This window comes from Balaenoptera ricei, chromosome X, assembly GCF_028023285.1.
Source record: "Balaenoptera ricei isolate mBalRic1 chromosome X, mBalRic1.hap2, whole genome shotgun sequence".
Taxonomy (NCBI): domain Eukaryota; kingdom Metazoa; phylum Chordata; class Mammalia; order Artiodactyla; family Balaenopteridae; genus Balaenoptera; species Balaenoptera ricei.
In genome coordinates this window covers 116,359,080-116,371,149 of record NC_082660.1, presented here as the reverse complement: position 1 = coordinate 116,371,149, position 12,070 = coordinate 116,359,080, and the positions used below count along the sequence as shown (strand labels likewise).

General features: G+C 38.5%; 1 protein-coding gene across 8 annotated transcripts in view; it reads left to right on the top strand.

Annotated features, from left to right (window-relative positions):
* The window catches only part of ENOX2 (ecto-NOX disulfide-thiol exchanger 2), a 262,829-nt gene that overhangs the window by 121,849 nt on the left and 128,910 nt on the right, over window positions 1–12,070 (top strand). The window contains exon 1 of one of the 8 annotated variants that reach the window (XM_059909879.1): window positions 11,575–11,608. The exons of the other annotated variants lie outside the window; for them this stretch is intronic. The gene's annotated coding sequence lies outside the window, so the exon portion shown is untranslated. Of the gene's footprint in view, window positions 1–11,574; window positions 11,609–12,070 lie in introns of those variants that run through there. 8 annotated transcript variants of the gene reach the window in all.

Genomic DNA, 12,070 nt, shown 5'->3' with positions numbered 1-12,070 from the left:
TTCTTTCACATGTCAAAATCCTATCCAATTGACAGCACCTAGTACAAGTCCTACCTTCTCCAGGAAGCCTTCTGGATCATCCCAGTTAGAATTGTTCACTTGTACCTCTGAAACCCCTTGGTTGTTATATTCATATGAATCACCTGACACTAATTATAGACCACCTTGAACTATTGGCTATCTGTTCATAGTAATATGTCTTAACCTTTCAACTTAGTCATCAGCTCCTGATTGGAAGGGCCCCTGATTCATGTCTTTTGGCAGAGATACGGTGTCTTGCATACAATAGATGTTCAAGAAATATTTGTTGATTGATCACGTATCTGGCTGAAGAATTGCTTTCCCTTTGCCTTAATATTCTCTATTATTCTCTTGTCACTCCCAGGGTGGAGCTGTGCACAAAACTGGGCACTCGGTATCTAATGTTGATCAACTGACTGCCTCACTTGTCCCTAAAGGTCAGACTCCAGACATTTGTGAGATTATATCCCTAGAGCAACCACACATCGAATCTGGGTGCTTGTGAAACAATTACCTGGCCCTAATGGAATCTCTTCTTCTTAACTAGATGAAATTTCATGAGTGTCCGAGGGAAACTGATAGGTGGAATTGGGTGTCCTGTCCCAACTCCTCTGTGAAGTAGATCCGTAACCTGGATTAGATATTACTGCAATATTTGGCCATAAACTCTTGCTATGTGGATCTGGCTGCTTTGCGGCTTTTATCTTAAGGTGAGCTCAGAATTCTTCAATGTGTTTGCTCTCAAATTTCACCTTTTCCCCATGGAAATGTTTCCTTGGTGATGCTGCAGCTGCACAAATTGTTTAAGATTATGGTTAGTCCACTTATTCACATGATGCTCTATGGCCAAAGAGTAGAAGATTTTTAAACCCTTGTCAAATCATAGTGCCAAGTTCCTGTCCAGAAGATACCAACTGTCTCCTGGTTTGAGATCCACCTGGATTTGTAGAAACAGATACCAAGCCTCTTCTCAAATACTTCCACTAAAGTGGAAGAAGCCATGAGTCAGCAAGGCCAACCAGATGATGACTAAAACCAAATGCACTGTTTTAAGCACCAACATCACGGTACACTGGCATTCTAAGAAGGTGCCAGCTCATTGGAAGAGTGGGCAACTAACCTGGGGATAATTATGATACCAGAATGATCATCCAGATGTGGACATAGTCCTATTTCTATTGTCTTCTCTCATAGCTCTGCATTGAAAGATAGGTTTGCATTTAATTATGTGATGCCTAATACTAAGCAGTTTTGCCAAAGTTCATGTGAATGAATAGCTCAGTGTGAAAAGAGGGATCTTCAACCATTTTCCATTTGCAATAACGATTGAACCCCAAGAGTTCAAGTTCTCCAGGAAGACCCTTCAATTCAATAATAATTTGCATCACTATTGTGATTCTTTCTTTCTCTTAACATATTTTCATATTCATTTCATTTTACAGATGAGGTACTGATAACCAGAGAGGAGAAATAACTTTGACTGAGGTGGAATAGCATCACCAGAAGTGTTAGGATATGATAAGGACCTCCAGATAATATCTAAACTTGATCATAGGCCCCTAACTCAGTTCTCAAGGTTTCCTTTAGAATTTCTGGCAGTCAGAATGAGACTTGACAATATGAAAGACAGTGAACAGTCCCAGCACTGCCAAGACTAAATTAACAAGAGGAAGTAGCCCTGCAAAGCAGCAAGGAGAGGTTCAGTCAGACATAAGGAAGAACTATATTGGAATGAGTTATCAGGGGAAGTTGTTTAAGCCTGCTTGGAAAAGAAATATAAAAATGAGATGAACACTCATCTGCCTGGGAGTACTTTTGTTTCCTTTCTTACCTAGAAGAGGGGCAATGAACCAGGAAACTTTTTTATGACACTTACAGCCCTTTGATTTACCTTAGACTCACAGGGCTGAGACTTATTTCACATGTACTTTGAAGTCCACAAATGAAAGCATTGATTGTTTTTAAAGAGAGAAAAGGCCACCGTTTTATATCTTGGTGTGTGGTATTTCTAGCATGTCAGCTGAATTATTATATTGCCAAAGGCAAGAAGAGCCTATTGTTCCTTCAGATGGAATTAAATAAGAAAAAGAGTAGACTAATAGCCCTATTCAGTTTCTTTAGTCCTTTGGACATTTTTATCTGATTACAGTTTCAAAAAAATAAAACCTTATCTTGATAATGAGACCAAAAAATGAGATCAAAAAAGTAAGCTGACTTCTTTCTTTCTCAGTTCTGATAGAAACTCAGTGTGAAATTTTTCATCTTAAAGGACTGTCAGGGGGAGGGGAGATTGAGGGTGGCATGGAAGAGGCAAGATAGAAAAATGCAAATATGTCTCTCTTAAGTTGCTCCAACCATTGGAATAGCTTTGGAATGATTTTGTGACTTCATTGTACCTCATAAGTTCTTCTCTCACAGACGTGAAGTGTGAGTCAGCCTCATGTGTTGGTAATATAGAGGCAAGTGGAAGATGTTGAATCATAGTATTTTAGAGTTGGAGGCAATCTTGTCTAACTCCATCATTTTCACAAATGAAGAAACTGAAAGCCAGAGAAGGGACTTTTCTAAAGTCACATGATTAATTAGTAGCAAAACTAGAACTGATTATTACCAGATCTTTATAATCATTTCAAGTTGGCTAGGACTGTGGCATGTGATTGATTCATTTGTATTGCAGAAAGTATATCTATAACCTAGAGGAGCTGGCTTCCCCCATGCTAGTAGTATTACATGATCTATAGCAAGCTAACCCAGTGGTGTATGAGGTCCCATATCTGTTCTGTCTGCCACACAGGGGAGGGCCCTTTGATCTCAAACTAGAAAAGGAGTTTGAGTCTGGGAAACACCTATGAGGGAATTGCTTTTATAGAGCTGAACTCCAGCAGCTCAGCAAATCACAGAAGAAACTCTTTGTGACACCTGCTTACTTGGCAGGGGACAGTTTGTGTCCCCCATCCCAGCCCACCCTAAGGCCACTCCATCCAAATAGGAAAAAATTTTATAATCATGTTTTATCTGTTATTTAAACTTTCTTACATAATTTTGTCTAGAGGATCTCTTTTTTTTTTTAACATGTTTATTGGAGTATAATTGCTTTACAATGGTGTGTTAGTTTCTGCTTTATAACAAAGTGAATCAGTTATACATATACATATGTTCCCATATCTCTTCCCTCTTGCATCTCCCTCCCTCCCACCCTCCCTATCCCACCCCTCTAGGTGGCCACACAGCACCCAGCTGATCTCCCTGTGCTATGCGGCTGCTTCCCACTAGCTATCTATTTTACATTTGGTAGTGTATATATGTCTATGCCACTCTCTCACCCTGTCACATCTTACCCCTCCCCCTCCCCATATCCTCAAGTCCATTCTCTAGTAGGTCTGTGTCTTTATTCCCGTCTTGCCCCTAGGTTCTTCATGACCTTTATTTTCCCTTAGATTCCATATATATGTGTTAGCATACTGTATTTGTTTTTCTCTTTGACTTACTTCACTCTGTATGACAGACTCTAATTCCATCCACCTCACTACAAATACCTCCATTTCATTTCTTTTTATGGCTGAGTAATATTCCATTGTATATATGTGCCACATCTTCTTTATCCATTCATCCGATGATGGACACTTAGGTTGCTTCCATGTCCTGGCTATTGTAAATAGAGCTGCAGTGAACATTTTGGTACATGACTCTTTTTGAATTATGGTTTTCTCAGGGTATATGCCCAGTAGTGGGATTGCTGGGTCGTATGGTAGTTCTATTTTTAGTTTTTAAAGGAATCTCCATACTGTTCTCCATAGTGGCTGTATCAATTTACATTCCCACCAACAGTGCAAGAGTGTTCCCTTTCCTCCACACCCTCTCCAGCATTTATTGTTTCTAGATTTTTTGATGATGGCCATTCTGACCGGTGTGAGATGATATCTCATTGTAGTTTTGATTTGCATTTCTCTAATGATTAATGATGTTGAGCATTCTTTAATGTGTCTGTTGGCAATCTGTATATCTTCTTTGGAGAAATGTCTATTTAGGTCTTCTGCCCATTTTTGGATTGGGTTGTTTGTTTTTTTGTTATTGAGCTGCATGAGCTGCTTGTAAATCTTGGAGATTAATCCTCTGTCAGTTGCTTCATTTGCAAATATTTTCTCCCATTCTGAGGGTTGTCTTTTGGTCTTGTTTATGGTTTCCTTTGCTATGAAATTAGAACACTCCCTGACACCATACACAAAAATAAACTCAAAATGGATTAAAGACCTAAGTGCAAGGCCAGACACTATCAAACTCTTAGAGGAAAACATAGGCAGAACACTCTATGACATAAATCACAGCAAGATCCTTTTTGACCCAGCTCCTAGAGAAATGGAAATAAAAACACAAATAAACAAATGGGACCTAATGAAACTTAAAAGCTTTTGCACAGCAAAGGAAACCATAAACAATGCCCCTAGGTTCTTCATGACCTTTTTTTTTTTTTTTAACAGAGTGAAGTAAGTCAGAAAGAGAAAAACAAATACCGTATGCTAGCACATATATATGGAATCTAGAGGATCTCTTTCAGTTTCTCAATTTTTAGGTAAAGACTTGTCTGATAAAAATCAGTTTTAGGGCAGTACAACTCAATTTCACAGTAAAAAGATCCTTAGATTTGGGGAGGTTGCTTTCCTCTCCTGTTAGCTTAGTAAAGTTATCAAAGCAACTGTTATTCTTGACTCTGAGGCCTATAAGGGCCTCCCTGGCCTCAGTAAGAGAAAGAAGCATACTCAGACATGTAGTGAAAAGAATACTGAAGACTGTGATTTTAGTACTTGATTTGCCACTTGTTATTAGTATTTTGACCCTGGGCAAATCACAGAAGCCTTTTTTTTAAGCTTCAGTTTCCACATCTGTTAAAAGGGGAAAGAGTTTTGAAAACTGTCAGATACTACTCTTATAGTTGCTGCTGCTGCTTGTTAGGTTTGAGAGTGTGAGTGCTTTTCTCCTTCCAATTCTGAGTCAAACTGATAACAAACACAAAAAGCCATGTGAGGAAGAAAATGTAATGTCAGCCTTATTATAAGTAAAACTGGATTGAAGAACATGGCTTGAGCCTAAGGCCTAATGAAGCTTCCTACCATCTCCAGCTCCAAATCTATGCATTGATACCCACCGATAGGGAAGATTGAGTCTGCAGAACAGACCACTTACCCTGCCAGTGTCATTGAGAGTGATGGCCTGTGTCACAATTCAGTGGAAGCTAGAACTTAAGAGCAAGGTGGGCCTGTGCTCTTAAGGAAAACAGTACCTGTGCCCTGACTAAGCTCTGTGCACTTTGTAAGAGAGAAAGGGTCATGTCAACTTGAGGACATTCTGACCCAAGAGCCAGAATGCAGAGGTTAAGTCAGGAATGAGCACTTATTTTTATTCTAATCTTACAAATCAGATAAGTCGATGCCCCTGCTGTGCCAAGGAGTAAGCAGGGGTGGAGAGAAAGCCCAGAGAAGTTTCTGTTAGTACTCTCTGTCCTCTCTCACAAGTAGAATGGATGTTCCCTCCTCCCCATGGAATGGTGCCAAGTGTGAAGAGAACCCCCACCATCCTAACATTGCTGTTTATTTGCAGATAAATATGACTTTGGATTTTTCTGTCCTTAGAATTTTTTTTTAACCAGGGAAACTAGCAATGATGGTCCATTGAGGGTACAAATAAATAGGGTTGTTCTAGAACCATGTGTTACGTTTAGATTTTTACTTCTCCATGTATAAAGTCAAGACAAATTCCAGATGGAACTCAACTTTATATCATCTGATTTTGCCTCAGAGTAGTACTTTACAGTGAGGAGATTTCATTTTCATGAACTTCAAACACAGACACCTTTGCTGCCATTTTAGCATTGTCATTCCACATGTGATTGCAAACTCTACAAGTATTCCTTTCTCTTCCATGACACCAGAGTATAGTAATTAAAATACTTTATTACTACTTCTACTAGTGTGCCAGACACTGTTCTAAGTATTTCAAATGTGTTAACTTATTTGACTTTCATGGCAACTCTATGATTATCCTCATTTTACTGGTAAGGAAACTTAAATACAGAGAAGTTAAGTAATTTGTCCACATAGTAAGTAGAGGAGATAAGATCCAAACCCAGGCAGGATAGTTCTAAAATTATTGTCAAAAATCAACTGAATCAGAACGGAAATTGAGGAAGAGCCGGGCATCAATGTTCTTTAAAAGCACTGCAAATGATTCCAATATGCAGTCAGGCTTAAGGACCAGCTCAGCTACCCATACTGCATCAGAGCAACTAGGTGTACCTAGACCACTGTGGTTCAGAATGTTGGACATTTGTAGTGCAGTAGTCCCCCCTTTTCCATAGGGTATATGTTCCAAGATCCCCCAATGGATGCCTGAAACTGTGGATAGTAGCAATCCCTATATATACTATGTTTTTTTCCCTATACATGCATACTTATGATAAAGTTTAATTTATAAATTAGGCACAGTAAGAGAATATCCGAACTGCCAGAATCACTACTCTTGCACTTTGTGGCCATTATTAAGTAAGATAAGGGTTACTTGAACACAAACACTGCTGATACCATGGCAGTTGACCTGATAACCTAGGCAGCTGAGTGACTTACAGGTGGGATGCACTGGACAAAGGGATGATTCGTGTCCCAGGTGGGATAGAGCAGGACAGTGTGAAGTTTCATCACGCTACTCAGAACAGCATGCAATTTAAAACTTATGAATTGTTTATTTCTGGAATATTCCATTGAATATTTTTTGGACCGCGGTTGACCTCGGGTAACTGACACCACAGAAAGCAAAACCGTGGACACTGTATTCTATGATAAAGTATGTCTAGAGTCTTCTGTTACGAACTAAAGTGACAGTGATGCAGTAGACCAGAAGGTGACAAATAAAGTGGTTGTGTGTATGTTGACCACTCTAGCTATTTCAACACAGAAAGAAGTGACTGCCTAATTTGCAATTTTCTCTTTCTCTGCTCTGTTTCCTGATATCAATTTACTATCTATTGAAATAAAAATCTATAATGATGAAATTCCCTCTTGTAAGGGGTTGGGAGACAGTCTTGATTTTTTTTTTCCAATCTCAATTTCCTTGATAATGTGAGCTATTCAATTTAAGCCATGCAGGTTGTAGTATTTCTACTGAGCAATTGCTTGTGTAATAGAATTAACTTTAAAATATTTTGCTTCTCCTACATTTGAATTTTAAGCAAAAGCAACTTTCACATGCAAGCTGTTTTATGGAATGTGCTGAGTGAGGGTTGATGAGAGTGTCACAGAAAGCCATTAGATGTGTCCAACTGCTCAAATGGAATGTGCTATTTTGCAGGGGAGACAGGTTTCAGCAAGTGGCATTCCCTAGCTACAGTCCCTTTCTTCTGAATATTTGATTCAATAACAACAATACAGGAGCAGCAGCTTTTATTAAATATTGATTGTATGCCAACCACTATAACCAAGTGTTTTACATATATAAACTCAAGCAAACTTCATAACAAATCTATAAAATAGATACCATTTTCTCCTTTGTTTATAGACAACAAAACCAAAGCTTAGAAAACTTATGAAACTTTCCCAGGCTACAGCTAGTATATAGTAGAACAGGACTTAAAAAGAGGGAGGCAGGATACAGTGGTTGTTAAGAGCACGTGCTCAGAACCCTGGCTCTGACCTTAGGCAAGTTATTGAAGCGCAGTTATTGAAGTATTGATCCTCAGTTTCCTCACCTATAATGTAGAAATAATAATACCAAGTGTACAGGTTGTTTTGGGATTAAGTTCTTTTGTTCAATGAATATTTATTGGGTATTAAGTGTGAAGCATTATGGTAGTTTTTAAGAGTACAGCTGTAAATAAGACAAACTTCAGCCCTGGCCTTGTGATGCTCACCGTCTAGTAAGGAAGACAGTCATTAAGCAAATAATTACACAAATAATTATTTGTAATTATGATGAGTGCTATCAAAGAGTGACTGCTTACAGTGAATACTCAGTAAATAAGAGCAAATATTTACTAAGTGGCCATTATGTGCTGGGCACTAAGCCAGGAAGAAATTGAGTGCAAATGCATAATTGGATAAAGAGTAAAGGCATTTTCATGGAATTTTATTTCAGATCAGGGTGAGGTTAATGAAGACACCTTCATTCCTCTGGACAATCAAGGAAGCTTTGGAGGGAAGGAGGTGAAATTTCAGAAGATTCTTGGTTGAGTTTCCTGGGAAGAAGAGAGATCAAGTTAAGAATGTGCCTTTCTCCAAAATTAGTTCCTGGAGATCATGCAAGTCATCTAATGTGAGGGGCATCCTCAGCCTGAGTGGCCTTTGTATCTGGCAAGATAGAGATTTTAAGAGGCTTGTGTAACAAGGAACCAGGCTTTCCCTCTGAAATGAATGCCAAGTGCTGAATTTGCTTCAGAACTTGGCATAAAGTCTGAGCAGGCAACAAGTCATAACTACGTACTGTTTTCAGATGCTGATTTAAATATCAACCCATGCAAATATAGTGGTTCTGCTGGCAAGCTGTTTTCTAATCTGGCCTTTTTTATTCCTCTCCATAATTACCCTGGTCCAGGACGAACAGCCTGAGAAACATTGACTAATGCATCCTAAATTATCTCAGCAGGGTAACCACAAGATTTTAGCTTCTTTTGATTTTTGTGCCAGATCTCTGTTAAGCAGTTCTTACCAACATTAGGTGTGTACAGAGAGGTCTATAGATCTTGCAGGCTGGGCTTTCTATCAATTAAGACTGTTAACCTTTGCTATGAGGTGCCACTGTCTCTGTGGCAAAGCCTGCAAAGAGGGAGGCACCTTTCACTTTTTGTTCTTCTGTCAAACAGCCAGTCAGTTGTAGAGCTTTGTGTTGAAGCTCTGTCTGCCCAGAAGTATTCTCTCTCTTGATTGGAGTAAGTCAAGTAAAGGTAGCTAAGAAACTTGATTCTCTGCCATTACTCTGGCCCCCTGGCAGATGATGTTAAGTGTGACTTGGGACTTGACACATCAGTAGCTAAAAGTCTGTTCTTTGTACGTGGAACATGCAGTAATGGAAGAAGGTCCCATAACTACTCTCATTTCACAGATGAGGTAATGGAGATTCAGAGGCTCAATGGCTTGCCCAAGATTAGACAGCCAGTAAGCTATTCAAACCCAGATTTTCCAATAATGGGTTCTGTGCACTTTGCACCGTGCCCCACTGATTTCTAAGGTTTTTGAAGAAAGCAGCGACGTGATTTGAGCTGTACTGTCAAAAGATACTCTAACCAAAGTGTTTTTATTATAGATTTTAAAGGGGCAGAACTGGAGAGACAAGTTTGAAGACTTTTGAAATATCCCAGGGAAGTGAAATATGGGCCTGAATCAGTGTTATGGGAGTAGGGATGGAGAAGAGGGGATAGATAAAAGAAACTTAATGGAGGTAAATAATACTGAACTGTTATGGCTTAAAGAGCCATAAAACCTAAAAATGAAAAAGATATGGAAATCATTGGGCCCAGTTCCCTATCTTTCAGCAGAATAAAATTATCCCTACCTTGAATTGAGTCAACTGCAATTCAGCCCAAGTGACTTGCCCAAAGTCACAAACTAGTTTGGGCAGAAAGGAGCTAGAGCTCAGAACTCCTTCTTCCTAGTATAGTACTCTTTCCACTAAAGCATGGGGTCTGCCAAATCTGTTTTTTAGTTTGTTAATTTTTTGAAAAACATATTTTATTGATGTGCATAAAAGTGCAAAACCTTACGTGTACACCAATGAACTTTCACAAACAACACACTTATGTAACCAGCACCTAAGACAAGGCATAGACCATTTCTGGCACCCCAGAAGACCCTGGTGCCCTTTTGTAGACACTTACTTCCCCTCCAAGGATAATTTCTGCCCTGACTTGCTCTCTCTTTTTTTAATAACTGCCTGGTAGACCATGTTAGAGATGGGGAAATTTACTACTGGGATCCTCTTGTTGATAAATATTTAGATTATTCCTATCTTTTGGCTGCCAAAAAATGCTGCAAAGGACATCCATGAGCATGCTAGCCTGTACATGTGAGCAAGTGTTACTCTAGAATAGAGTCTAAGAAGTAGGATTGCAGAGTTGAAGTGTTAAGGGCTTTGTACATTTTGATGGCCAATACCATGATGACTTCTACAAAGGCCTCACCAAGTCAACACATCCAGTGTTGAGAGGGCCATTCTTTGTCTTCTTGCCAGCACACAATACCTTTAATCCTATGACTTTTTGCCCATTAGACAAGTGATGAATTGTAGCCCCTTATTGCTTTAACTTGCATTCCTTTAATAAATAGTGAGTTTGAGCTTCTTTTTCAAATGTTTACTAATCCTTTATGTTTCTTTTATATATCACTTGTGATATCCTTTGCCCATTTTTCTGCGATTATTTATCTTTAAATTTTGGACTTGTAAGGGTTCTTTTTATGTCATGGAAATTAATCATTTCTCTGTTAAATGTGTTGTGAATGTTTTCCCATGTATTTTAACATTGTTTATGCTGTGTTCTTTCATATCGAATTTATTTTATAAAGTTATGTCCCTCTTGATTTTCTTGTCATTCCTTTGAGTATGGAAAAACCACATATTTTGGATTTTTTAGAGCAGCCCCAGTGTTACATGTTCTATCCCATTGTCCTCAAAAGTAGAAGTCCATATGTCAAATCATGCTTTTCCAATTATAGAGTCAGAAAATTTAGCCATCCCACCTATAGTGATTGGCAGTGCAGTTCTTGATCTGTTTTCCAGACAGGATCCAGGTGCTCTTTGAGGGAAAAAAAATAGGGTAGCAGGACACACCTGTCTTAAAGCTGTGGAATCTGGTATGTAAATATCGTGTAAACACTGGTCATTCTCAACATCATGTCCCCAGCTGTCTTCTGCTATGACATTCAGCCAGCTTAGGCACTTTGGGATGTTTGGTTGCTACTTGAAAGTGTTTGGTTACACAGAAGGAGGTCTGGAAAAGTTCTGTCTGGTGTCTATAAAGGGGAATGGAACTTCTTCTGGCACACCAAAAAAATCTCTTAAATTCCTATCCATATTCTTTAGGACTATAAAGATTAGTTGTATCTAAGAAATAGAAAGTTCCGATAATCAAAGTTTTAAAAATGTCAGGATAGTATTTAGCCTATTTATACAGCCAGTTTAAAAGCATTCTGAGCAGTAAACAATTACAAACAAATAATATGCTAATATATTTATTCAGCAAACATTTATTGGATGCCTACTGTGTGTCAGGTGATATTGGATGGAAGGGTAGATGAAAATGCTACTTTCTAGCAGAAACTGCTAGAAACTGAAAGATGATTAAGATGAAAGATGAACAAGGCTCTCATCCACAAGGTGCCTACATCTGGTAAATAGAAAGTATTCTCTTGTATTGATGAAAAACACATCCCTGGGAATTCTAAAGGGACCATATTGGTTAGTTTTTAGTTAGAATTACTGAGCTTGCTTAAAAACAATAAAACTGAATTCACCCTCATTTAATCAGTAACAGTGCCTGTTTACTGTATTTTTCTCTCAGGAGCCCCATTATTATACTCTGTTTTCAGAAAAAGCTGGTATGAGCATTCAAGTAAGTAAAAATTATGCTTTGTCTCTTGCCAAAATGTTCTTTGTCCACCTGTCATTGACACCTTTAAGCTATGAAATGGTGAAAATAATCTTGGCTTGGATTGATGGGTATTTAGATGGTAGAAATAAGAGAAAACGATGAGATAGGGGCCTTAAGCCTGCTTAAGCCCTAAGTGTCTTAAAGAATGACACATTTTTCACTGAGAAATGTTCTGGGTTGATAATTGGCTTCCCATTGCACACTGAACATGGCTTGAGAAGAAAATGCTTCCCCTAGATTATGAAATAGGCAGTGTTGGTATTGTACTTTTTAAATTAATTCAGTAAACATTTGCTCTGATAATTAGACCTCATAGAGCTTCATGCTGAGGGTACAATTTCATTTGTGTATGCAATTTAAAAGTTTCTTAAGAGCATAGGTCAGCTTAAAAAAATGACTATGGATATCACACTGATCATTTTT